Below are 26,340 nucleotides of genomic sequence, written 5' to 3'. Positions count from 1 at the left end.
ACTATTCTGTGTAATGAACAGAGACAACATCTTCAGATACTTGATGAGATTTTTTGCCCCACCTCTTTGACCTTCCTTTATTGCACCGTTTCAGTCCACTTTTAAATCTCATACTGTAGAATGCAGCACTTCAGGTAAGCCATTTGTGCAGCGTGGAGAGGGTTTGAAGTGGCAAGAAGTAATTTTGCAGGTATGCCCAAATAAGGTTTTTCTGCTTATCAGTCATGGATATCAGACTATGTCTATAATGCAGTTATCAGGTATGACTGCACATTTAGATAGTTTAAAAATGTGAATACATAAGTAGTTTACCAAAAAATTATTTCTGGCATTATTCACTTTTCATCCTATAGTGAAATACTGTAGACTCAACTGTTCTCCCGTTTGAGGTTATGAATTTTCTTAGTCCATGCTGCTTTAATGTTCTCAGACACTGTTCTTAGATTCTTAGCTTTGTGGCTTTTACTATGCAACATATATTCCTCAACCCACATTCCTCTACATTTAAAGTTAGACTGACTTCTTGTCAAACATCAAAGCAACATTCAGCATATTCAGATAGCTTGCTGGTAGTGTGCAGTTTGGGCAGTTTCCCATTTGGCTGAAACTCCATCTCCATATAAACTTGGCATCCCTAAAACTGGGGATAATTGTAATGCAAAATAAAGGAGTGAATTGAATGTATCAGCTCAGCTTCTGAGTAATCTGAGTAATCCCTGCTGCTTTTTTTTTTTTTCTGACAAACTAGTTAAATATCGCTAAATGGGTTAGTTTTTAAGTGCGTTTGAGAAATTTAACCTGAATTATGTTAGCATGTACTATTTGAATATGTAGCATAGATGAGTAAAAATCCATACTGTATAATTAAATCAATAAAGCATGGAAGTTCGTGGAAGGGAGAAGGACACTGAAGAAGTGTTGAAATATCCTCTGATCAGCGATTTTGGTGATGACTAACTTTGTCTGGAACATTTCGTATAAAGACTAACAAAATTGGGGACAGGTGACTTTTATTCTGCTTAGCATACATCGTCTAAGATCTGTTGCACATTCTCTTACTCACTTTTTGGTCAATTCATCTTTTTGTGTCTTACCAGTTGACAGTGTTCTCTATTCATAAAATACTGCTCCTACTACTTCTTTACAAAGTGGAATAAGAATATGGGAATAACTGTATGGAATAAAAATACGGGAATAACTGTTAGAGTGGGATATGTCCTGTGGAAAGTGAGGAAATATTGCTTCATTGTGATGAAGAACACAGACAGAATGGTTTAAGCAAACCATCATGGGTGGCATATCACCTTACAGCAGTGCTCTATAAAAAAGTATGTTCATTACAGAATGGTTAATATGCAGCACACTTTTAAGAAACATACTTTCTGACTTGCATTTCAGAACTGATAGTCACACAGCAGTCCAGTTCACATGCGACTCACATGTATGCTTGTACAGGTATGCAGGGTACATCTCTAAGTTACAGCATAAAGCAGTTCCCTTATCTTTACTTGGGGATTGTGTATGCATAATGCAACGTGTTCTTGAAAATGTTTCTAACAACGCTACGTGCCTCGTGCCTCAGGACAGAGAAAAAGAAGAGCCTAGTGCTATAATGTGTTTGAAAATAAATCAAATTATTTATAAGGAAGATTAAGGACAAATTATTTTCTCCAGGTTTTTACCATAAATCATTCTGCTGAAGCTACTTTGCTTACATACCTTGAATTTAGCTTAGTGATCCTGGCACAATGTCTTTTGTCTTTCTAGTCAGCTGGTCTGTAGCACTTTTTGAATTTTGTTCAGATGAGCCATTTTCAAGTATTGTTTTGAGAGAGATCATAATCTAACAGAAGGGGAAATAAAGGCAGCTGGCTAGACTCTTCTTCAAATAACCATGGCCAAGAAAGTCATTACAGCAAATTAAAAACCAAACATGGTTTTCTCACTTCTTTACTAAATGCCACAGTTATTCATCTCTGAAAATGGACAAACACAATCTCAGTCAAGCTGTCATTATGAAGAGGAATGGACAAGTTATAATTTGAATGCTAATCAAATTCTTATTTATCAGTCTCAGCTGTGCTGGTTTGGTAGGCATATGCCAACAAATTTAACAAACATTTCTTCTTCCAAAGAGCAAAGTCTATGTTTGCTTGTCTTCTCCATAAGTGATTTTTAATACACACTATTAATGAAAGACAAAATAACATACAATCAAATGAAAAGATTGGCTTGCTGAGGGCACATTTTGTGACACAATATTGACAGAATGCCTGTGTTACATCTGAACAGAAAAGATTTGATGGTAAAACTAGTCTGTGATGGAGAGGGTTGCAGCTGTTTGACATCTGCCTTAGGTACCTGATGACAGGAAAAGAATGATCAGAAGGATGAGTAAGACAAAAGTTTAGTGAATTCCTTCAAGATGCATAAAAATGCCTTGAAATCAGAATGTTTGATTGATTTATTTTCTGTGGTGTCACTACAGATACCACCTGAAGATCTGAAACCGCTGGTCAGTTATTTGATATTATGTCTAGTACTCTGTCTTGAGATTCCCATGTCTGTCTTGCTTTCCAGTGAAGTTCCTGTAAAACACTGTCTTTAGCTTTTGCTGTACTTCAGTTCAATTTGTCACCTTACGGGAGACCGCTTTGACTTTCGTCAGGTTAAAAGTAGTTGTGATGTGTCATTTGGAAGTGCAAAGTGTCTTACAATGTGTAAGCTTGTTAACAAAAAATGGAAAAAAAAAAAAAAGGGGAGAAAGGGGAGGGGGGCAGTGGGGTGGTGAGGGTAGCGGTGGGGCTCTCTAGCTTTGTGATGTGATAGTGCTGCCTGTTTCCTAGTCCTGCTGCCCCGGTAAGAGTGGGTTGCTTAAGTCTGTACGGATTCAAAGCCGTCATGATGGCTTAACAAAGCAGAGCACATGTGCAGCGGATGTAATCTGGCGGCTATCCATGACACAAATCAGAACGGTTTTCCCTGTCTCTGCTGTTGTTGTGTTGCAGCTAGACTGGGGTAGTCCAAGTCTTGGGCTATTGCTTTCTCCTGTACATAGTTACATGGTGTTCAGCACACCCGGACCTTGGGAACACAAGATTCTGTATGTATTGCATAATAAACAAATAATAGCAGCATCTCATGTTTCGATTACTTTGTGTCCTTTGAAGATAATCCTTGTTTCTGAGTCTGGATACCAGATAACCATAAGCCACCCGTACCCATGTATAGCTGAAGCACTGCTGCCTGCATGTTTTAGGTGTTGTGGTTTAGCCCCAGCCGGCAACTAAGCACCATGCAGCTGCTCGCTCACTCCCCCCCGGTGGGATGGGGGAGAGAATCAGAAGAACAAAAGTAAGAAAACTCGTGGGTTGAGATAAAGACAGTTTAACAGGTAAAGCAAAAGCCGCGCACGCAAGCAAAGCAAAGCAAGGAATTCATTCACTGCTTCCCATGGGCAGGCAGGTGGTCAGCCATCTTCAGGAAAGCAGGGCTCCATCATATGTAGTGGTTACTTGGGAAGACAAACGCCATCACTCCCAACGTCCCCCCTTCCTTCTTCTTCCCCAGCTTTATATACTGAGCATGACGTCATGTGGTATGGAATAGCCCTTTGGCCAGGTTGGATCAACTCTCCTGGCTGTGCCCCCTCCCAGCTGCTTCTGCACCTGGCAGAGCATGGGAAGCTGAAAAGTCCTTGACCAGTGCAGCAACAACTAAAACATCTCTGAGTTATCAACACTGTTTTCAGCACAAATCCAAAACATAGCCCCACACCAGCCACTATAAAGAAAATTAACTCTATCTCAGCTGAAACCAGGACATTAGGTGTTGGCATTTTGGCACAGAGAGGAGGCATGCGCAAGGTTGTACAGCAGGCTAATAGGAGTATTAAGAAGACATTGATGAGGTGCTGACTGTATAGCAAAACCATGCCTGCATGATGGCAGTCCTGTGCCTCCTGTGCACCTTGCTCACAATCCCTTAGAAAATATTGTCATTGTTCAGAGTTTGTTTAACTGCTTTACTGACGTTAGTATTGAATACTTTTAAAATCCCTCCCTGCTGCTAATATAGTTGACTTTTTTTACAAAAACTTACTTGCTTTTAGCAAACACGTTAAACATATTTTCTAATGACCATTTTGCTATCTCAGATCTCGCTGAGGATAGGCTGCCTTTTATCTTTGCCTTTCAAAAAATAACCTTGCCCTAAAACTTTCCCAGATTGAAAACACGGATTTTAAGTGGTGATTTCAGGATATGGCATGTGTATAAGCAGCATGAATAACTATACAGCAGTGTTTGTCTTACTGGGTTAGCTTCAGGGATTTTATGGGTCACAAATACTGTATATTTAGGAGGAAAGAAAGCATTGATTTTGTGCCATAGTTGATGTTTGCCTTGCTTTTGGAGCTTTAGCCTAACCCAAGTAGGATGAGTGAAGGAATTTAGTGCCTTTGGTTCTAGTAGGAATTAATGTTTTAAAGTTTACAAGTTCAGTTTCTTATGCAATATCCCCATTGACTTACATGGTAGAGATCAGAATGATTTACAATCACTGTTGGACTTGAGAATGATTCCCAGAAGTCAAAGCCCAGTAGTACTTCAATAAGCCACTGTAATAAGATATTTTATTATTATGGCTTTAAATGTCCTGCAGTGTACGGTAATTCAGATATAAAATAATTAAAGGCAATTAAAGACCATTATAGTACGGATTACTGTGCACTAATGACAGACTGTTTGACTCGAGGAAGAATACCTTCTAAAGTCATTCAGGGAACATGATACCTAGTCAAGGTGGGAAAAGAGTACGTCTCTTTGAGTGGGAAGAAGCCAAAAAAGGTGAGGACTTTTTCCTTCATCATGCTCTCCTTTTCTTTAAGTATCTCCCCAAATTACAGTATATCTCATAATTCATTAAACATTTGATTCATTAAATAAAGATGTTCGTAGTGTACAACTTTCTTCATGAAAGTCTATTCCTCAACACGTAAGAAGAAGAGAGACAATGTTTTGTGTTTTGCTGCTGATTTTCGATACCATTGTTTTCTTAAATGTATTAAAATCAATAATGCTAATTTTGCAACTCTGTCAGCAAAACTTTTTAATAAAACAGGTCTCTTATTTACTTTTAAATACAATTCAGCAACCCTCAAGAGTCAGCCAGGAGAGAAGGCACCCAGCTTAGGCTGCTTGAAAAATGTAGTACATTCCACAGATATTCCAAGTCTTGAACATGGGATTACCATAGCCACTCCTAATTTTATATTATTATGTTTGAAAAAAATACATCATACTGGTGATGTGACAGCTGCCCTTGTGCAGAAGAAACAAAACACTCTAAAATTCTGACCTGTACTACTATTTTCTCCAAATTTAGAGTAGGACACAACAGCTGGCTAAACATGAGAGGCTGTTATAAATTCAGTAAATTGTTAATTTAATTTATACATAGCTGAATAAGGCTTGCCTACTGAGTTACAGCAGTACTACATCTCTAATGGTAGTAGAACATGTCTAATAGAATTACATAACTGCTGTTTCTTCCCCAAGAGCCCAAAAAAGTACAGTTTGTGCCCAGTATGTGAAAGCTTCCCTTCAGTCCACTTCAAATTATTATCGTACTTAACTGCTGGCCACTGCACTGCTAGTAACTCCTTCTTGACTCTTTCTTATATTGCAGAGAAGCATGTATAGAAGAAACATGAACAAATGTAAAATGGGTAAAAAATTTTTTTATGTACAACTGTGTATCTAAAATATTCCTTGTCCGGCTGTTGTCCTTCTGAGATCCACAGCTCTGTCTCTCACGGCAGATTGCTCTGCAAGAATCCACTCATAAAGTTCTCCACAGAAGTGATTTTATCTTTTCTAGATAAACATGAAAATAAGGGGTCTTGCAAACATCCACCAGGAAAGTTGTGCGGACGTTAGTGCATCCAACTGCTTTAATATATCACCATTGACAAGAATTCAGTTTTACCAACCTGAATGCAAATAACAATGCCAGAACCTCACTGTACAGTGGTGCTGGAGGAAAACAAGACTTTTAACATATAAACATTGGAAACTAAGTCAAAAAAATTGTTGGTCCATGAAGAATGCAAATGTTAACACAGTTTTTATGTAAAGCATAAAGACAAGCATATCATTTAAATATTACTCTTTATGTGAAAATAAGCAGTTTTGCATGTGATTTCGTTCTAGCAGCCTTAAAATAAAGTGATTGCTTCTCCTCCAAGAAGTTTTTAAAACAAAAATGATAATAGCTAATCCCTGCAGATGGGCAATAATTGCAAATTTTAGCAATACTTGTGAAGAGGACGTGTGTATGGAATTCTCTCTGGAATCTTTTTGAGATCCCAAAAGTCAGAACTCTAATTTCCAGCACTTTGTGTAGTATGAATGGTTGACTCCTATGGAATAAAATCCTTTCTGTATCCATATTTTCTAAGCTGCAAGACCATGACAGAGAGTGGCAAATGCATAAACTTCCAGAAACTATCATTTAGAGTTTTAAGATGTGAAGCATCCAGTGCAAGAAAGGTTACCAAAGTGTAAAACATAAGTAAGAAAACTGTGTGCATAAAAAATTTAGATCAATTGAGAATATTTCCAAGCCTTCTTAGTGATGCTCCATTTACCTAGTTTTGGGCACTACTGCAGAAGGTATATTTGCTACGAAGTCCTGTGCATCTTTATATCGTTCAGGATTTAACATTATCTCCTGGAAGGGAACAACACAGCCACTGTTTAAGGATCTAAACATAATAAAACTTACACTGAGGTGAAAATAATCAGTTTTTCTAGTTTTATAGATGAAAGAAAGTAGAGCATTATCTTATTGTGTTAAAAGGCAATATATGTAAACCATTTAAATTGCCACTATGTCAACCACAAAAGCTCTGTCCTTAGATCATGATACTGGTATCCAGTTCCTACAGTAATTCTTCAGGCAATCACTGTTCTCAGAAAATCCTTCCCTTATTTTGCAAAGAGTCATGAGTCTGGAAGCTGATTTTTTTCCCTTTAGCTGAAGAAATGGGGATGGGAAGCACACGCTTGATTCATTGTTGTTCCCAGCAAGGGAATGTATGCTTATCACTATAATCACAGTTAAGAGGAGGCTGCAGTAGCTGAAGAAATTTCTTTATAGCTGGTAAATTTTATATCTTCAATTAGATTTTGAATTCCCTACTCTTGCTTATATGCAAAATAAATTATTTTTTTCTTTACCCTTTATTGATTTGATAATAAAGGGAAACATCTCTTTTAAAATCAGAGATTTTTTTATTATAAACCAAACATCATACTGCTGTATTTATTTAGTTAATTTCATACCTATTGTATTAACATTTTTTGTACACTAGGTTGCTTTACAGTGTTAAAAGCAATGCTAAATGAGCTTTGAAAAACCTATTCTTAAACTGATAACTGCAGGGTCTCTAGTGAAACTCTCCAAGTTCTTCTGGCTTACACTTGATTTGCTTTAATAAGGGTTATGGGGAAAGAAAAACTATTGAAACTCCATTTTAAAATGCCTGGCAACAGACAGGTGGAAAAGACTTAGAATTACTGTTTTTCATTACTGAGGGCCCCTTAGGACTGCACTGGAAAGAATCCTGTCTGCCCCAGATAAGAGTCTCCCAGCAGTTTAATGTGCCAATCAGTTGCGCTCAGCAGCCCGGAATCATCATATTGCAGCTATTGAATAGTTCCAGACCATATGCTCAGAAGGATGGGAAATGTGATATGTGTCACACTTTCAAAGAATGATGATGAAGAGCATTAATATGCTGATGAAGAAGGAAAAAAAAAAAGAGACAGAGAAATCTTGAGGAAGCAAACCCACCTGTGTTACAGAGCCTGACAGATATGCTGTACTAACGCTGCCATTTCATATGAAATTATAAGTTTGAGTTACCATGAGGTCTACATCACACAGAATTACTTGGTCTCTTCCTCTCTTCTCCTCAGCTAATGTGTTCTCTCTTTTGATTTTTAAGAGAGAAAAGAGTTAAATATGGAAGCAAATATCTACAAAAGAAGCAATGAACATTTTATCCAGCTGGTAGCCTGGAAACTATTTGGGTGCATTTGGGGTCTAATTACTTTACAACAACAACTGAGTGTTGGACCAAGTACGGCTCCATTCATATTAAATGACACACTAGTAGCTTCAAGGAGGAATGCTAATGAAGGTTCTGAGAAAATGGGAAAGCAGTAAGAAAATGCATTTTCATATACATTTTATCCTTTCTAAAACAAATGCAGTGATGTCATCATGTAACATACAGTATGGTAGCGGATGGGTAAACGAAAAGTGGGTCACAAGGAGCTGATCTCCTAGACAGCTTTTTTTGGGTGCCTCACCCAGTGATCTTTAATGCACAAAACTGTAGAGCAAATTAAGAGTTGGTATAAGCAGCTGAAATTCCAGTGACTTCTATATTTATCATGCACAATCTTCACGGCCCTCCAATTGTTTATAAATGCTACTAAGCTGTATATTGGAGGAGCAGAAATGCAATAGGGGAATTCCAGATCCATTGTTTGAAACAAGCAAATAAAACATCTAGAATTGGCTGTGCAAATGAGCTCCTTTAATCTGTTAAAATGAATGTGCCCTCTGAGGACACAGGGAATTCTGAGTCACCCAAAAAATAATTTTTACTTTAAGCTAGCCATACCAATGTCTTAAAGTATATGTATGTATTTAATGATCTTCTCTGATATCTTTATGGCAATAATTTCCCATAACATAGACATTAATGCACTACATTTGCCAGGATTGTGAGGCATAACAGATTGTACAGTGTGCTGTTCTACAGAGTACTGAAATCAAATTCACAGATTCAGACAGCTTTTAAGAACTGGGTTGTCTGCAGTCTGAATAGAGATCTTAGTTTGGGAGGATGCTCTCATTTTCCTTTGTCCTTGTAACAAAAGTCACTGATTAACAATGCTTTCAATTGTTATGAGATAAATTATGGGATTTTTCACATTTATTCTTATTAATGTCATCCCTTTGGCTTTCTGATTACCCATGAATTTTCCTTAGCACTTTTCTGTATTCCAAAATAAACTTTATGTATGTTATGTATTTTGTTTCAATCCATACAAGGTTAAGTTTCAGCCTAGTGAAACTCAATGAATATTGGCTCTGGTTGTATAGAGAAGAGCACAGATTACTATTTTTTAAATATAAAATCTTAACGTGAGGCAGATTCTTTCAAAGTAGCACCTCCCTCTGGTTTATGATCATTATGATTTGGTTATGATTCAGAAAAGAGATGCCCAAATGCTGATTTTGGATCAAAAACTTGTGCCAAAAGGCTGAAAAAGAGTAAGCTTCATGTGTTTTGGTTTTGTTTTTCTTCCTCTTCTGAACTGTGCTTGTACCAATTAAAAGAGACAGTCATGTATGTCCATTCTGTTCCTTAAGATTTAAAATACTATTATTAGACCTAAGTTAACTTCAGTGATCAGCTAGCTATGGTGGTTTTATTTTTACAGATTATTACCAGAGTAATTGTTCTGTATTATACTGACAGAAGAAAGACACTGTAACTTTCTGTAGTATATACTACATGTCCAAGAGAGTATGTTGCTTGCCATCAGTGTCACTGAGGAAATATTTTGTCTCTCCCACTTCATGTTTTCTCCTTGGTCTCTAGTATTAGTTTATGTGAATATCTTTTTAATTTGTATGGGGTGAAAGTGTCTATAATTATGAATGAATGATACACAAATCAAGCAACGGAGTCTTCTACTTTAGATGGTTTCGAAAAAAACTTGGAAAAGTAGGTTTTCCTGTCTTTAACTTATTCAGCAGTGTTTACTTTCCCACTCAGTTCCTTGTTTTCAGTTTTTTGCAGTCTTCAAAAATGAAGTTAACTCTTGCATTCTCTTTGCTACACTACATTTCAAACCAGTGAACAATACAACTTATTCATTACTAAACGGTTGTTTGTCTTCTGTAGATTCAGAGGAGGGAGACACCTGCCTTTCTTGACTTGTACTTTTCAACGTCTCTGTCTCATCAGGTACTTCTCAGAGATGTGAAATATCTAGTTTGAAAAAGTCAGATATTTCACCACGAAGTATACATTTGCTTGGCTTACCAGCCGATACAGCTAGTACATATTACTGACTTAAAGCTGAATTTTCAGGGTGCAATTTTCAGAATCTCTTCAGCATGCTGGTGAACCTTCCCTACCATGTCATTTTGAGGTTGCAGTGTGCTGCTTCGTGCTCACTTCCACAGAATGAGGTTGGTTTGGTTTTGGCAAACAGAGCAGTGATATCATGTCAAAATGCCTGGACTTAATCTGTGTGGCTTAACATGTAGACCATGCAACTGGTAATTCTCGCCTTCCTTGACACTCGTTCTTTGCAACCAAACAAAATCTTGTCTTTAGCCAGAGCAAATACAAGTGTTACACTTGCTGTAATTAGTTCTTTAAGACTAAAGAGTACGAAGCTGGCTAATAAAAAGTGGAAACTGCAGGTAGCTTGTGTGCTGACAGCTTTTGCTGGAACAATGGTTAAAGGCATTCAATTCCAGCTCTGAGCCATATAAAAAGTAGTCCAGCTGTTGCTGGACGTGGCAAGTATTTTCATCAGATTTGGCTTCAATCTGTAGCGAGACATGTTTACAGAAACAATTTCTAAATGCTTCTCTTATAAAAAAGAAATAGTTACTCTTTTTCATAAAAAATGCCTATCTCCTAAACTGCATTATTTAAAACTGAAAGAGAAAGCTGTTTTCTTTCAGCTCCTTTGAAAACTCAGTCAGAACATTTCTTTAAATAAAATATATTCTTTTTGATTCAAACAGGCCTGCTTTCCGCACTTAACAAAGTATCATTGTAATACATTGTAAAAACTACAGTTTTTAATTCTATTTCCATTATCACCTTAATGCTAATCCTACCAGAGCTTCCAATGTGACTGATTCCTTTATTAGGAATGTGGCTTTCTTTTAAATAAAGAAGCTGAACCATAATTTTTAAATTTGTTGCACACTTGTTAAAAAGCCAGCTGCATCGCATAGCCCCAGATAACAGCTACTGAGCAGGAATTCAGGTACCAGACCCAGACCCAGCCATGTGTGTGAGTTTCCTTAGGGGCTGCATCCATGATCTCTGTTCAGCTGAGCCAGAGCTATCACTAGATTCTGGAGCTGAGAGTAGCAGAAGGACCTTGATCCCCTCTGCGTTAGAGAAAAGCTTATTACGGTCACCCTTTGCACTGCACAGCTGCACAGAAATGGCAGACATTAGGCTGCAGATGTAAAGCAGGAAAACAGCAATTCAGAGGAGCTGCTCTGTTCCAATCAAAATTTTTAGACCTCGATGCTTGTTCCCTTTTGGTTTGAAATCAATCTGTTTGTCCTTATCTTAAAATTGTAACATTCTGCCTTCCTTGCCCCTCAGCTCCCGTTTCTTCTTGCTGCCTGTATTTCACTGCAGTAGTCCATCTTCCTGACCACTTTCTCTCACTTTTGACTTTGCTGGGAATGTGGCCTGGCAAAAGACCAGTCATGCCTTTCTGCCAGTTCCCTCTTCAGCTGTATTTCACCAGAGTCAGATGTAAGCGTGATTATAATAAGTGCAGTTATTGATATATTTTCTTCATTTTGAGATTGGACCATCTTATTTGGCAGCTTTTGAAGTGTGTTGCCTAGCTCAGATGGTAAACTTTTTGTAGCAGGGATGAGGTTTGTGGCTGAAGGTGCCAATTATATACCAAATAAAGGAATAAAATTCAAACTGTGTTCTCATTTCAAGGTTTTCATTGTTTAGCGAGAGAATTGAAAGCCGTCAACAGGACATACTAGAGCTTTTTCTTTTTTTAAAGTTACTCTAGGTCAGCCTAGGTTGGGGTTACTTTATGAGTGTGAAATGAGACATTAAAAGAATTAGTGGATTATGTTGTAATTTTTTTCTTCATAAAAAGAGTAGCAAGTGGGGTCATTCCTCTATTTATTTAATATTGAGGTAGCGTGACTTTTTATTTTTTCTTCCTACACGGAGACAGGAGGGATTGTGACTAACGCTATTAACAGAGCATTAATGCGCAGTGATATGGATTCCTTAATCGTTCTAGTTTGGGAATGAGAGCTATCAAAGCAGCAGTTTAGTCCATGTATTCAACAGGCAGAGAATTGCCCATTTGGCCACTGAGGTATGCAACTGTGGTGTTTTAGGAAAGACACCCCTTTGCTTTTCAGTAATTTTGTGCTTATTCTTTATTCTTTAGATTATAGATAATTTAGATTAGATTTAAGGGGTAAACAAGGCTTCAGGGAAAGATCACTATGATAGGCATCAACAGAGTGCTAAATATATAGAAGTTTTCTGTAAGATGCAATGAAAAGTTGCACTGTTGCCTACTGTTCACCTCCCATTTCTTCTAGCTGCTGACATACTTTCTTCCTTCAGGAGGTAAGCAAGATGCTTTTTCTTGGTCTTGAACTGCTCATTCACTTCTTATTACTCAAATAGTTTGATCAGTGATGGATCAAACTGAGTACTAGGGAGTTACTTGCAGTGCTAAATAAGATCCTTATCCCATGGTTAGGCTTTCAGCCATTTTTTCAACTATTTGACCAATGTGAGATAGGCAGGTGTTTGCAATGTTTGGCAAAGTGGATAATTGAATGGGCCTCTTTAGGCTCTGCAAAACAGCTGTCTTAAATGTTAATGTTATTCTGTGGGATAGCTTGTGCGTGTGGGCAGAAGGAAGAGTGCAGACATTATTAAAGATGAATTTGTTTTGGCGTATTTGGTACTGTTCAAAAACATTTTTTCCTCACAAGTTAATTGCATATGGATGATAGGTTATATTATGGTGTATACATTCTTTCTTCACTCTGCTCAACACTATGCCTGATAGGAGTGTACGAAGCAAAGTGACAATCAGACAGAACTTTGTCATTCTTTCTCAGAGAGATACAATGACTACAGTAGAGTTTATTTGTTTCTAGATAACATTATGTCTGTATGTTTGTTATGGAAGTCAATGTGAATGGTTGTGCTCTGTTCTTGGAATGAGAGGTAATAAGATTTGTCTCCCGAGGCTGCGATTGAGTTCCTTAGTCCTGGAGCACCCTGAGAGTACTTTGCCTCCCGCACAGATGAGAGATGTTTAACCCTAAAGGAAATCCTATTGTGTAAGAGGAGCAAACTTGTCACTGGGCCTTGTCCTGACCTTATGGTCATCAAATGCCCTGAGCCCAAGCCACAGGTACTGTTAGTAAGAACTAGGACCTCAACGTTAGCTGAATATTCTGTGAGAAACTACTTTAGATGGAGAAGTTTTGTGTGTTTCTCTGTCAGTGTTAGTGAGGAAGGATAGTGAGATGTTTTGGACCAGCTGCAGTTTAAAAACTATGGTAACAGGAATTTTGTTTTGACCAGATCACCAACGGGTGATATGAAGGTGTTCAGTTACATCTTTCCTAATTTGGTCTCTGCTTAAATGTGTCATTCGATGTCACTAGTGTTGTCTGCTGACATCAGAAACGGAGCTCCCTGTTATATGCACATTCACCACTGTAATACCAGCTGTGTATGTAGACATGCATACCCTTATGTAAGGGTAAATTGGGTTGTCGCTTATGTTGGGTGGTTTTTTGGCTTTTTAAAATGCTTTTAGTGTTGCTCTTTTCACAGAATCTGACCTATGAAATTACGTTTTTTTGAAACAGGAGCAGTGACGATGAAAAAAATTACGGTTGCCTTGTTTTATAGAAACAGATGCCTATTGTATAGCAGCTTAGTCAGACTAATTCAGTCCAAGCTCCAGCTGAAAGGAAGACCTTTAAATAACATATGTCAGGTTCTGCTGATTTTGTTTGAGAGAGGAAAACAAATGAGGGTCAGCAATCTTTTCTTACAATCCAAAAATTTGTAAGTCAAAACATTATTATCTGTCTTGAAATTATGAAGTATCCTGTTATGTATTTATCCTATAGCATATTTGTAAAGGTACTTTATACAGCTCATGTAAATACTATGTCATGATAAAATATGATTTCGAAGATAAACTGGTCTTAAATGTTAATAGTTTAGTTAAACCTAGCCAGATGAAGACTGCCTTTAAGGTAATGTTACTCTTTTGCAGAAGTTCGAGGCAGAGCTCTAGGAAGAGAGATGTAGTTAGGAAAATAATAACATGTACAAAACTATCAAATACATAGCTTACATTATAAAACAGCATAAAAATCTAACAGGTATTTTTGAGTCTTCTTGCACAGGGATTTCTGAACATAATTCCATTTGTTCTCATTGAGATAAAAATATTCTGTGTGGATTACTATAATTAAGCCATATTAGATATAGCTTAGATCTGTTTTACAAATATGTTTAATTCTAGTAAATATCATCATTCCTTTTCCAGATAATGTTTTGTGTCTAGAATCTAATAAATCCAGCTTGCTGAACTTGATTGAGGGTTCAGCAGCCTGGTAATTTTCCGTTCTATGTCCTGGTTTTTGTAAATTCTCTTTTTGAAGTATTTAGGTAGTAGAATAGAGGAGATAAAGGCCAACTATTGAAAAGCTGTAGAGAATTGAGATAAAATTCAGTAAAAGTGACCAAGCTACAGTAATTTAGATGCCCCAGTGCAACCAGAAATGCTCTTTATTTCAGCATAACCCTGACATTTTTGTTATGAACATTTATTCTCTCTTTGGGAAGGCTGAGTATATAGTTTTTGTTTTTTTTTAGGCTACTTGAATGTGGGCAGCACAATTAGTAACGATTGCTAAACCACAAAACCTGTGGCTTACTTCAGTGTCTAGAAGTTAATTGCTTAGGGCTGTGCACAAGTGGGGCAGAGCTGTTGAGGGAAACAACTGGTACTGATGAGCCCACATCCACCCTACAAGTGTTTGAGGAATTATACTTCCCACTGGCTCTAGGCTGGCTGCGTAGGCTGAATGTCTGTTGGTGGGCAGGAGCACATTAGATGCATTCTTGGGGTAGTTTCATCTGAGAAGTGTACAGCTCTTGTGTCCTGAGTCTGCTCCTTGGGATGAACTACAGCGTGGTAAGTGGGGGCAACTGGGAGATCCAAGACTAAGATGCTGATGTTGATGTGCCATAAGAAAACTATTTGAGCTGTTTGATCCTACGCCATCCAGAAGGTCCTTCTATTCTGGAGAGGGGGAAGTTGAACCCCTTTTGTTGTCAGTGACATTTCATGTGGACAGAGAAAACTAACTTTTACAGGGTTGAGGCCCTGGACTTAAGGTTTTGCAAAAAGAAGTTTTCTGGTTTATTTTATTGAATTTCTAATTCAATTTAAACCAGGAGAGAGGTATTTTTGGATCATTTCCCTGTGATGGCTTTGTTCCTAAGGTTAATAATTGTATTAGAGACGCAAAACAATTTGAAAAGAGGAGAATGAGCCTGAGAGAGTTGATTCAGTTCCAGAAGTGAGTAAATATAACAGAGGAAAAAAATTACAGTGTGTTCTTATCATCTTGGTTGTATTTAAAACTGTTTGGTACAGAAATAGATCACTTCCTGGTATATATTAGTTTTCCTTCTCAATCTTATTTTTCCAAGACAAGGTAATCTGAATGGTTCAGCATATTTAAGCTTTTAGTTGATGCATTTTTAATTTTGAAATTTAAGTTACCACTAATCCAGAAACCAAAACCTTACAATGACCTGCCTCTGAGTGAATCAAAACATTTAGTGTAAATGACTCAAGATGCCACTTATAACTGTAGTAGTAGTAGTATAATTTGCTATAACAGATTTGTATATGGAAATCAAAACTTTCACCTGCCATCTGGTGGAAAAAAAAAGAAAAACTATAACAGGTGAACCTTATAATTAAGGACTACATGTGTTTTCAACTTGCTAGTAATATAGAAATTTGCAGTGCTAGCTCTATATAAGACACATCTTATGGTTATGTTGCTGACTTCCTTACTGTGTATGCTACAACAATTTTTTGGTCCTTTTTGCTTCAATATCAATAGGGTAAAAGAATTTGGCATCTTGTGTTTGTTTGGCTCGATGACTGCAAAATAGTTCAAGACAAGGGTAGTGGACTCAGTAGCTGGATTATAACACAATAAAACTTGGTATCAAAATATGTAAGTAGGAGAAATCCTTCTCTTTGTTGTGTGTGGAGGGAAAGAAAATGTTTCTATGAATTTTCTGTTGTGAGCAGACTTAATGCATTGCTTTTACTACATACACAAACTGTTATCAAAGTGAGTGTTAACAGCAACAACAAAAATCTGTCATTTAACTTACTACTTCTCCATTTTCCTTATGTATCCTTCTCAATTCCTGCTATTAATCTACACACATTTTAGTCTTTTCCTACAAAAGGTTAAAAGATTTCTTCCTTGCAGTTCACTGAAAGGTAATCATGCAATGTTTAAAATCCTCCTGAAGACACCTGTAGATAAGATGGCCAGTCTTCATACTAAAACAATACAAGTGGTCAGGTCCTATAGCTAGTGATTTAAACAGGCAGAAACTCATCCTTAAGAAATGTTTATTTTGCTAGGCTAACTTTTAGTTAATGTAACTACATTCTTCAAATCTATAGTCGCATTTAGAGATCTTTCAAATCTACAATACGTAGTATGTACTCTTGTAAGGTGTTCACTTCAACTTTAAAGAAATTGCAGGTGTGAAAATGAGTTTTCTTTTGAATTTGACCCTTATGTCAAATTACTGATTATGTATGAACACTATTATTTCTGGGGAAAAAGAACTGGAAGACAGAGGGGAAAATATGGATGGCTTGTACTTGCAATTATCCTTCAGTTGCGTAAGTGGCGAACATGCCTATTCACCATGATTATGCCCCAAATCCATTTGCTCCTTAAAAATGTACTTGTAACACTGGATGGGTCATTGGAAAATGTTGGTCTTATTGGTATGCTCATGTAACTTTTTGGAATTGATTGTCTACAACACAGTGCTGCCAAATTATAGCTTTTAAAAAATTAATGTAATGCTTGTGTCCAATTATTTTATATTTCCAATTTTGAAGTTTTAGTGAGTTTGGTAAAAAATTCCATTCTACCACTGACCTTATAACTTGAGAAAGTAGCCTTGTCTGTGGTGGTGTTCTTCAGTACAAATAAAACTTAAAGGCTGTTATAAAATCTTTAAATCACAACTTTTGGGGGATAAAAATGAATAGTAAAAATGCATGGAAATAAAAAATACTATCACAAGTAAATGTCACAGATGTATAAATTATTTTTAAAGCAAGATAATAACATAACTTGTAATAAGTATTTCATTGTCATAAATTCTTTATAATTCTTTTATATCAACACATTGTTCCCAACTGATCTTCAAAGTAATCTTTGTTAATTTTTCAGTTAAATTACATTCAATTTAAATGACATTTCAGTGTATTTAATTAAAGCAAAATAGATATTTTAAACAATGGCAAAAATAACATACAGTATTGCTGGGTAAGACTTGTGATTGCCCCCCCCCCCGCCGCACCCCCAATCCCCCCCACCTTGTGAGGTGCAGTTTGTGTGGTTTTGGGGGGTATTTTGTTTGTTTTGGTTTGGTGAGGTTTTTTGTGGGTTTCTTCTGTTTTGTTGGGTGGGTTTTGTGTTGTGGGGTTTTTTTTTCCCCTCAAGTAAGCCTTTCAGATAGACTTTTATAATTCTGTACCATAGAAAAATAGTCCAGACTTTCTAGGGAAAAGCTATTTTAAAAAAAAAAAAAAAAATTCCTTTTGGAAGGGAATACAGGTGGCTATTGTTAATAGTTTCCTTAATATAATTTGTTACAATGTGCTTTGCATCATAGATGACAGATTAAATGATGAGAATCAGAGTAATTGGGTTCAGCAGTTCTCCATATTTGCTTGAATATAAAACATCTACCCCTGGTGTTCAGAGCATGCTCAGAGAAAATAAAGCAAGGCAGATATGATAGGAAAACATAAAAATGTATTGATTAAACCTTCTGGGAGCTGTGGTTCTACAGTAATATTCAATCACATGTCACCTGCAGTACACTAAATGAGTTCTAAAAGTTTTTAATTCTCCATATCCCCAAATAAATCACTGCAGATCAGAGTGCAGCAGTTCTCTTTTAATCAGGAATATTACTATAACAAGTGTTATATTCTTCTGTTAGAGTTATGCTTTTGAAAATATGGTAGGCAAAAGTTCTGAACTTTGCTTTTAGGAGAAAAATTGTACTTAAAACTGGCAAATTTTTACTGCTGCATATAGCTAAGTTCTAAGTGTGTGTTTTGGTAAAGAAACAAGTAGCTGCTAGTTTTAATTGTGATAGTCCCGCAGCAGGGACAACGGCGCTGGGTGCGTTTGGGCTGGGCTCTCCTTGGGCACTTTTGCTAATAAAGGTTCCAGTTAAAGACTCAATTCTACTTTCATGTTTGACAAATGAAAACAAGAAATAAAGCTGTGAGATTAACTTTCACGTTTTTACTTGAATTAGTAGCTCTGACAACTTTGAGAATAAAAGTCCTTTTACTACAAACTGAGCAAATATAGTCTGAATATCTTAGAGATGTGAATTAACAGTAATTTTTGCACTCATTTCAACATGCCAGCTACTTCATAGGATAAAATAACTACACTGGCAGCGTTTAATTAGGGTTTATCTATAAATGGGATTAAGAAGCAATGTTGAATTTACAGTGTGTTAACTACCCACGTTAATTTGCTATGTGAAAACATCTGAAGCTGATTAGTTATATCCTATAAAGACTTTCCTTTTAGGCACTAGGAGCGTCCACATGGGAACTTAGCAGTAGTACCAAATAATGTGCTAGATACACAGTTAGTCTACCAAATCGTCCTTAAAAAATTCTCCCTATGAGCTTTCAGCCATCAGAACATATTTCGACTGAGCTATTCCATCTCCTCTGAGAGATGGAAATGTCCAAAGTCTATATTGATCTGAATGTTTGTGTAAAGGTTTTATTCTTTAAGATGGTGGTGTGGTTCCAAAAAGTTCAATAATAAAATGTTTGGGATTTTTCGCCTGCCCCTTGAGTATTGTTCTAATACACAGGTGATTCATTTTGGAGGAGGTAATAGATCTTAATCTTGTCAGTCTGCACTATTTATTAAACCACTTTCAAATGGTTTAATAAATACATCATTAAATGTCATCAGGAGTCAATGAAATCTTCCAGACTTAGAAATTATGTAAACTCTAAACATGCTTAGTTCTGATTTCTCCATAATAGAGCTGAGGCATCTGTGTACCTTTGGAAGATGCAGGTTATAGATCCAGGATTAGCCCTAGTTTATAATGTACAGTTTAAATTTTCTTGTACTGTAATTCATTATTTCAAATAGCCTAATATCAATCATTGCAAACACCTTTAACAGGAAAACAAACAAACAAAAAAACCCCTAAAGCCAACAAACAAAACCCAGTGATAGGAAATATACCACCGGGTTAATCCAGCAGATTTATATAGACAAACAGCTCCTGAGCTTGGAAAATGGTTTGTGCTTGTATCTCTCCCAGAACAATGATAACTTAATGGAAATGAAAGTTTGTGGAATCTGTTCTTCTGCTCCTTCAGTAAATTATTAATCTAAATATTTGGCTTGTGCAAAGATCAATGTCTTTTACCTGAAAGGGTTTATCCATTGTTAGAATGAATTTTTGCCTTAACTAGAGCATAACAAATAATACAAAATTGGGAGGCAAACCAAAATACTGTTACTGCAGTTGGAAAAGATACACTGAAAAGATTAAGCATGAATAAATACTTGAAGTCTAAATTTTATTTCAGTTGTTTTTATTTGTCGTGATCACTTCAGATGGAAAGTTAACTGCACTGTATGAGAGTTTCTTCCTTGCAGTGAGCTCCTGTCTATGGGAAAAGTTTCATGGAGACCTGCTGCTGCTTTAGAATGTTGTTCCCCCTTTGGGCCCATTATATAGCCCTGAATTTGTTAGCTTGCTTCACAGCCTATATCTTGCAACGGATTTTTCTTATTAAATATAGTAGCCTTAAAAACGAAACATCAAAATGCTATAATGCTTTTTTCACTAAACTCTTTTGTTGTGTGTCTTGAGCATGTTTGTTGGTCTTGTGCATTTAAATACTTAATTAATTTTCTTTTTCAAGATCTAGTGATGATATTCTTTGGAGCTGATATTTCCACAGGAAAATTCAATTATTTTTGTAGCTCTGAAAGGTGCGTGGTGCATAATAATTTTGATAATTAACCCAGTGTTTGGCAGTATATTAAAAGTGATGTTTAAGGATTACAATTCAATTGCTTTTTATTGCAGTCTGTGTTTGCAGTCTTACAGCTGACTGGCTTTGTTGTTGTTGTTTTGCTAGAGGTCTTGAGGGATCTTAAATATAAGGCCAGTTTTCCATAACTGGGCAAGAGGACTTTGGTATATTCCTAGCTTTGCTCACATAATTCATGAATGTGTGTGGTGTAAATGCTACCTAGCATAATAATAATATGAAATAAATATTTAGCACTGTACGTAGCACTAAATACTAAGTTTGGCCTACCTCCATGCAGTTACTTGCTAGATCTAGGAGCAAAGGTGATTAAATATTGCAATGAGGGATGTATTAATTATCTAAAGCTATTTGGGCTGTGAGAGAAGGAAAATATTAGAAGCAGCTGCTGTGTTTGAAATGATATCAGGTGCAAAAATATGTTTTGGGAGCTGGGGTTAAGTTGTTAACAAAATACAAGAAAATTTAATAAAATTCAGTTAAGTAAGGGGATTGACATATTTCCTCATGACATACTGTATTCTACTACAGAAATCAGGGAAAAACTAGAGGCCTTGTCATCTAAATAGGGAGCAATATTTCCTTTGGATGCAAAATAGTAATAGTAATCCTGGTAAAACCAATAGTGTGGCACTGCCTAAAATATCTTACGGTTATAATGTAAAATAGTGAATGCCCTTCAGTAGTAATTGTACCTAATTATTGTGGTCAAACTATTTCTGTTAATGGAAATAAGCTATACCAAGTCGGTACCTTTTCAATTACTCTAGGAAGGTGCTTTCCCTCCTACCCTTAATCTCCAGCATGCTCTACCCCCCCTCTGTTTTCAAAAGCTTAAGAAAAATTGTAGTTCAGAGGCACCACAATTTCTTTTTTTATTCATGGACTTAAAAGTCTAATTATATAAAATAACTATCGGTAGTATCTCAGCATGGAAGAGCATTAATAGGCCTTACTGGAAAGAGCTTTTCCAATATATTGTTAAGCTTCTTGAGAGTTGATCCACCACTCATCTTTACCATATGATTTTCTGTCTGTGCCTGTAAGTACAAATCCTCAGGAAAGGCCATCGATGATTGCTGTGAGGCAGAAGATGCAGAACGTGCTTAAGCTCTGTTGTTCTTCATGAATTTTGTAATATGAACTAATTTTGGCAGAAGTAATCATAGATTGATATTCACCTGAATACCAAACTAGGAGGGCAAACATTCTCTGCAACATCTTCTAGACTGAGGCTTTAGCTGGATGTGTTTTACTTCACCCATTCTTTAACATTAGCTTAGAAGGTTAAACTGCAGAGATCTTAACTGATGTGTAGTGTGAATTTGATATCGCAGTGAATTGTAATTCCTGTATATTTATATTGGAGTATTTGCATAAGTGAGCAAGAGAAAGTTTCATCATTCTGCTGAGCTGCCTGCAAGATACAGTTAATGGTTAAGCAAACACTTTATTTTTATGTCTGTTCATATCTTTCTTCAGATAGTCATTTCCATAGAAGTTCCAAAGTGTCAGCTTTCTAGGAGGAAAAGATAACTTTCTATCTTAATGACCCCTGAATCCTTATAAAACTCCTTTAGAGAAACATTTAGAATACTCTTTATTCGCAGAAATTAATGATCTAGCACTCCAATTCTCAACGGTGCTCTTGGGCACAGGAAAGCATTTATGTATTTACTTTCACTTTAACGTAGGATAACTCATTTTTAGCCTCACTGGGACGGTCTAAATACTCTGTATTTCATTAGAAAATGACTGTTCTCAACTTGTTGAGGAATATGTAACTGACAGTTATAGATAGCATATATGCCCCTAAGTGAGAGAATAACAACCATAATTAAAAAAAGTATTATAAAAAAAAAAGTCAGAAATATTACGCGTTTGCTTTCTCTAGCTGTTTGCTATTATATTCTGTTTGGCAATTTAATCTTTCCTTATCTGCTGAAAATTATAATTTTTTATTCTAAGCAAACTCCCATGTTTTTGTTTTTTTCTGGTTTTTCTGGGGGGATATAGGGGTGGTATTAGGGAATTTTTGTAGGAGGTAGAGAAGTAAATGTGGCCATGAAGAAGTGATTATAAAACAGTTCAAAATGTAAAGAAATTAGAGATTTCTTATTTGCATGAATAGGACACAGATTCAATAACAAAAATTATAAACAGAACTAATACATGTTTTCAACAAAAAAAACCAACCCTCAAAACACAGAAAATGGGAAGTGACCAGAAGCTTGAACAATGCTTTTATTCAATATTTTTAAGGAGTTGCTAAAGAAAAAGGAAAAAATGGCATCTGACGCATCCAGTAACAGCACATGTTCTGATTAGTCATGTATCTGAATGCTCCTTTTTGTTTTGCTCTGAAATAAGTGAGCAGCACTGAACACTTTTTTCCTTTGTTACTGGGGAAAATAGAACAAATAAACAGAAGCTTGCATTTTTCCTCCTGGAATCTTAGTTCAAGGAGATCAGCGTGGTTTACAAGATACTAAACTTGTTTCAGCAGGTATTTTACTCCCATAACTTTGTTCAGGTAATGTTACTGAAAGTTCAGGCTTAGAAATCTTGCAGAAATGAGATTCCCTATATCCTTATGAGATCGATCTACTTTTATTTCTCTCCTTTTACAAACTAGGAAGCTGAAAACAAGGCGAGTATAAAGAGCTTGTTGAGGACAATGTAGAGCCAGTGAGTAGCCAGGCTAGGAATATAATTCAGTTGGACAATTAAGAGCAGTGATAGCCTTTTCATTAATTGCTTGTGGCCAGAGTATCACACCGGGAGTGCTGGCTTCTGCTTACTTCCCTGATCAGTGGGCAAGGACAGATGTTCAGGTGACAAATTGCCCTAGCAATTGGTGGAGGGGGGGAATGCAATTTCATTATTATTCCTACAGTGTTGTCAGAGGAACTTCCATTTGCTATTGTCAAATGTAGGCATTTCTCCTAGCTCTGTGATAAAATGGGCAAAGGATATTTGAAATGAGCCAGTTACATGCAATTTATTAGTGCAAGTCAAAACTCCCTCTCCCTAATTTGTTTTTTCCTTTGACATAAACATGTAGCCTATGCAGATTCAAACTTTCTTGCAATTCAAGTAACTTCTACAATGGAAGAATAAACCTCTTAACAAGATTGAATTTGCTATTGTGCAAGTTACAAGCTGAACAAACAGAGATTGGGCAAGTTTCTGTTCATTCATGTGCCTCCTTTAAAAAACAAATACCAGTTTAATATAAATGGAAATGAGGGCAATGTTAGCGTGAACGTAAATCTTGATCTATTGTAACCTAATAATGAAAGCCACACTGTTCAGAGTCTAGATAAATGAAATAAAGTCATACGGTGGCTTTGGATTTTTTTTAATAAGCATACGAATCATCACTTTTAGCTAAGATTTTTTTTTTATCCTTTTATTTGCTCATTGTGATTTTGGAAAAAGCCATTATTTATGGAAAAGCAGGTATTTGTCTCAAAAGAAAAGAACATCACCCTCTTGAATGATGTATAATTGTTGCTGGGAAAAGATAAAAATAATGTGGCAAGATTTTTGAAAAGAAAGTTTCCTAGCTGACTTTATAAACTTTAATATTTATATAACCTTTAAGCAGTTAAGAGACTAAGCCTAATGACAGTCAACTAACAGCTTGACCTTTATTGAATGGAAGAATGGTGGCACGCTTACAGGAGTTTCATTTCAACAGCAACCTAATGCTGAATATCTTTGGGCTATTAATGTACAGTAAGCACACTGAAATTCATCCTGAGCCTGGAAATGTATTATTTCCATTAAATAAGTCCTGCAAAACTACAGAATAGAGGGTTTAAAAAGCAATTGGCTTCAGATTTCTGAATTCCATTTTGATGATCTTGCTCCTAATCAAATGTGAAGTGTCTTAACTTTTAAAAAAATATTAGAAGGGGTACACAACGCAAATTGGCTGTTACCACATCCAAAATCTTTTATTTTAATCAGCAGTTCGATAACTTGTATGTGTATGCAAAGTCTAAACACACTGTGCCATTTTTTCTGCCTTTTATAGAGGAATTCATCATACTGTCATACCAGTTTGAAATAATTATCAGTGAGCTTGAAAGATTAAGATTAAATACTTTCAAAATGCTTAAACTGAGATGTTTTTCTCAAATGTACAGCAGAAGGACAAATAATATTTGAATTTCACTGGGTCCTTTGTAACGTAGGCTTGAAACATAGTAAAGCGATTATTGCCAGTATGAGGCTAGAATTAAGTAGCTATGGCTAGTTCAGGATGCTAGCATATAGGCGAATATGAAGATCTCTGTAGTTTACTTGATCGAAGTGTCAAGAATGTGGTTGTGAGGTGTAAGGAGACAGATACAGAAACCGTTTGTATGGTTTGGGTTGGTGTTTGGGTTTTTTTGGTTGTTTCTTTGTTCAAATACCCCTATAATACGTGGCTTTAGGGGTTTCAATAGCTTTGACAACTCTGTTTTTCCTGAAATCGGTTGGAAATGTGTTGTTGACTTAGCAGCTAATAGGCTACCCTTTACTTTAAAGCATAACATAACGTTAGGTCCCCCTCTGAAGAAACACCATAATATTTTAATTTTAATGTTGCACTGTTTGTAGACAGTAGTTGGAATTCTTCTGAAATCTAGCTAATGGATTAAGTCAACTAATGGTGTTGGCTAGCGTGGTCTCCTAGAATAGACTGCACAGGGACGGTGATGTAGGTTTTTCTATTGGTGGTTGGTTTGTTTGTTTGTTTTCCCTTCTATAATGTTGTTTTTATAGGAAAAGTAGCCTTTGTTCCCTAACTGATTTTGGCCACAAAGAAAACATTATTTCTTCTCTTTGTAAGACCCGAAAGAAATTTGTCATTTGGAAAATAATTGAAGTACAGATTTTGTTGGGGGGGAGGCGGGGGGGGTTGGTTTTGTTTTTTCCTCACTAAGCAAGGCATCAAATCCAGATATCTGCCCCTCCCCTGGCTTTAAAACAAGCTATTCTAATTCCAAATGGAAATACCCAAGATCCAATTCTTTCCATCAGTTCCACTTTACAGAAGATGTCTGTCATCCATAGAGAACTCAACTAGTCATGGAAGAAATCCCGTGCTTTTCTCAGCTGTTTATTTGATGTACTGTTCTGAGATCTTCTGTGGAACCACTTTTCATTTGTGACAACTCCAGTAACATAGTACATACTTGTTAATAGCTGAATTACTTCGATTTTTCAATATCTTTAATACCTATGTGTGAGTATCATTATCTTTGAGTGATGTACTTGTGTTTAACTTAAGATTTTATCTCCATTTCTGTCAGTACTTTTGTTCACTGCCTGAAAAAAAAATTCTCACGTTTTACCTGGTTACCTTTATGAACCAAAAAAATAACATATGGCATTCTTTAGTTAAGGAAATACATCATTTAGCCTGCCTGGCTTTTGCGCTTTTGAAGTTCTAGCGGTGCCGTGAAACTTCAGCATGTCTTCAAAATCTGTTTTTCTGATTAAATGTTTTAAAAAGCAGCTTTTAGCTGTGTATCCAGCTGCTCATCTCCCTTCCATGTACCTAATGCCTAGCAGGGCTTCCTGCGAAAGACTGTTTAATCCATGTACTGTTGACAAAGACTGATTTGGAGACGGATCCAGAGAACTTCTCTCTGTGCTTCTCTACAGCCTAGAAATTGAAAGGTTTTCCTCTCTTAGTTCCACTTTGTAATGATAGCCAGGCAGGTTTATTTTTGCATAATTGTTTTAGACATAATCTGAGAGGTCTTAAGTTACAGAGAAAAAGAAAAAAGTCTTAAATATGTAAATATTCCTTATCTAATAGTCTTGTTCAAGATGACGTAGGCACTTCCACTATGAACAGAAAGGCCTTTCAAGAATTGTTTATCACACACTTGAATCCAATGTCAAAATAAATTAGTGAAAGTGAAATATTGCGTGAATGCTGATACAGCAGTGGTATTCAGAACAAAAACTAAAGCTTTGTTGCACTGACATCTTGAGTATTGTTCTGGTCTTCCTGGATGTGGTGACAGCAGAGCGGTACAGAGCAGGTCAGCCACCTCACAGCGAACGACTAAAAAGT

Source organism: Ciconia boyciana, chromosome 12, assembly GCF_034638445.1.
Source record: "Ciconia boyciana chromosome 12, ASM3463844v1, whole genome shotgun sequence".
Lineage (NCBI taxonomy): Eukaryota > Metazoa > Chordata > Aves > Ciconiiformes > Ciconiidae > Ciconia > Ciconia boyciana.
This window is presented reverse-complemented; position numbering follows the sequence as displayed.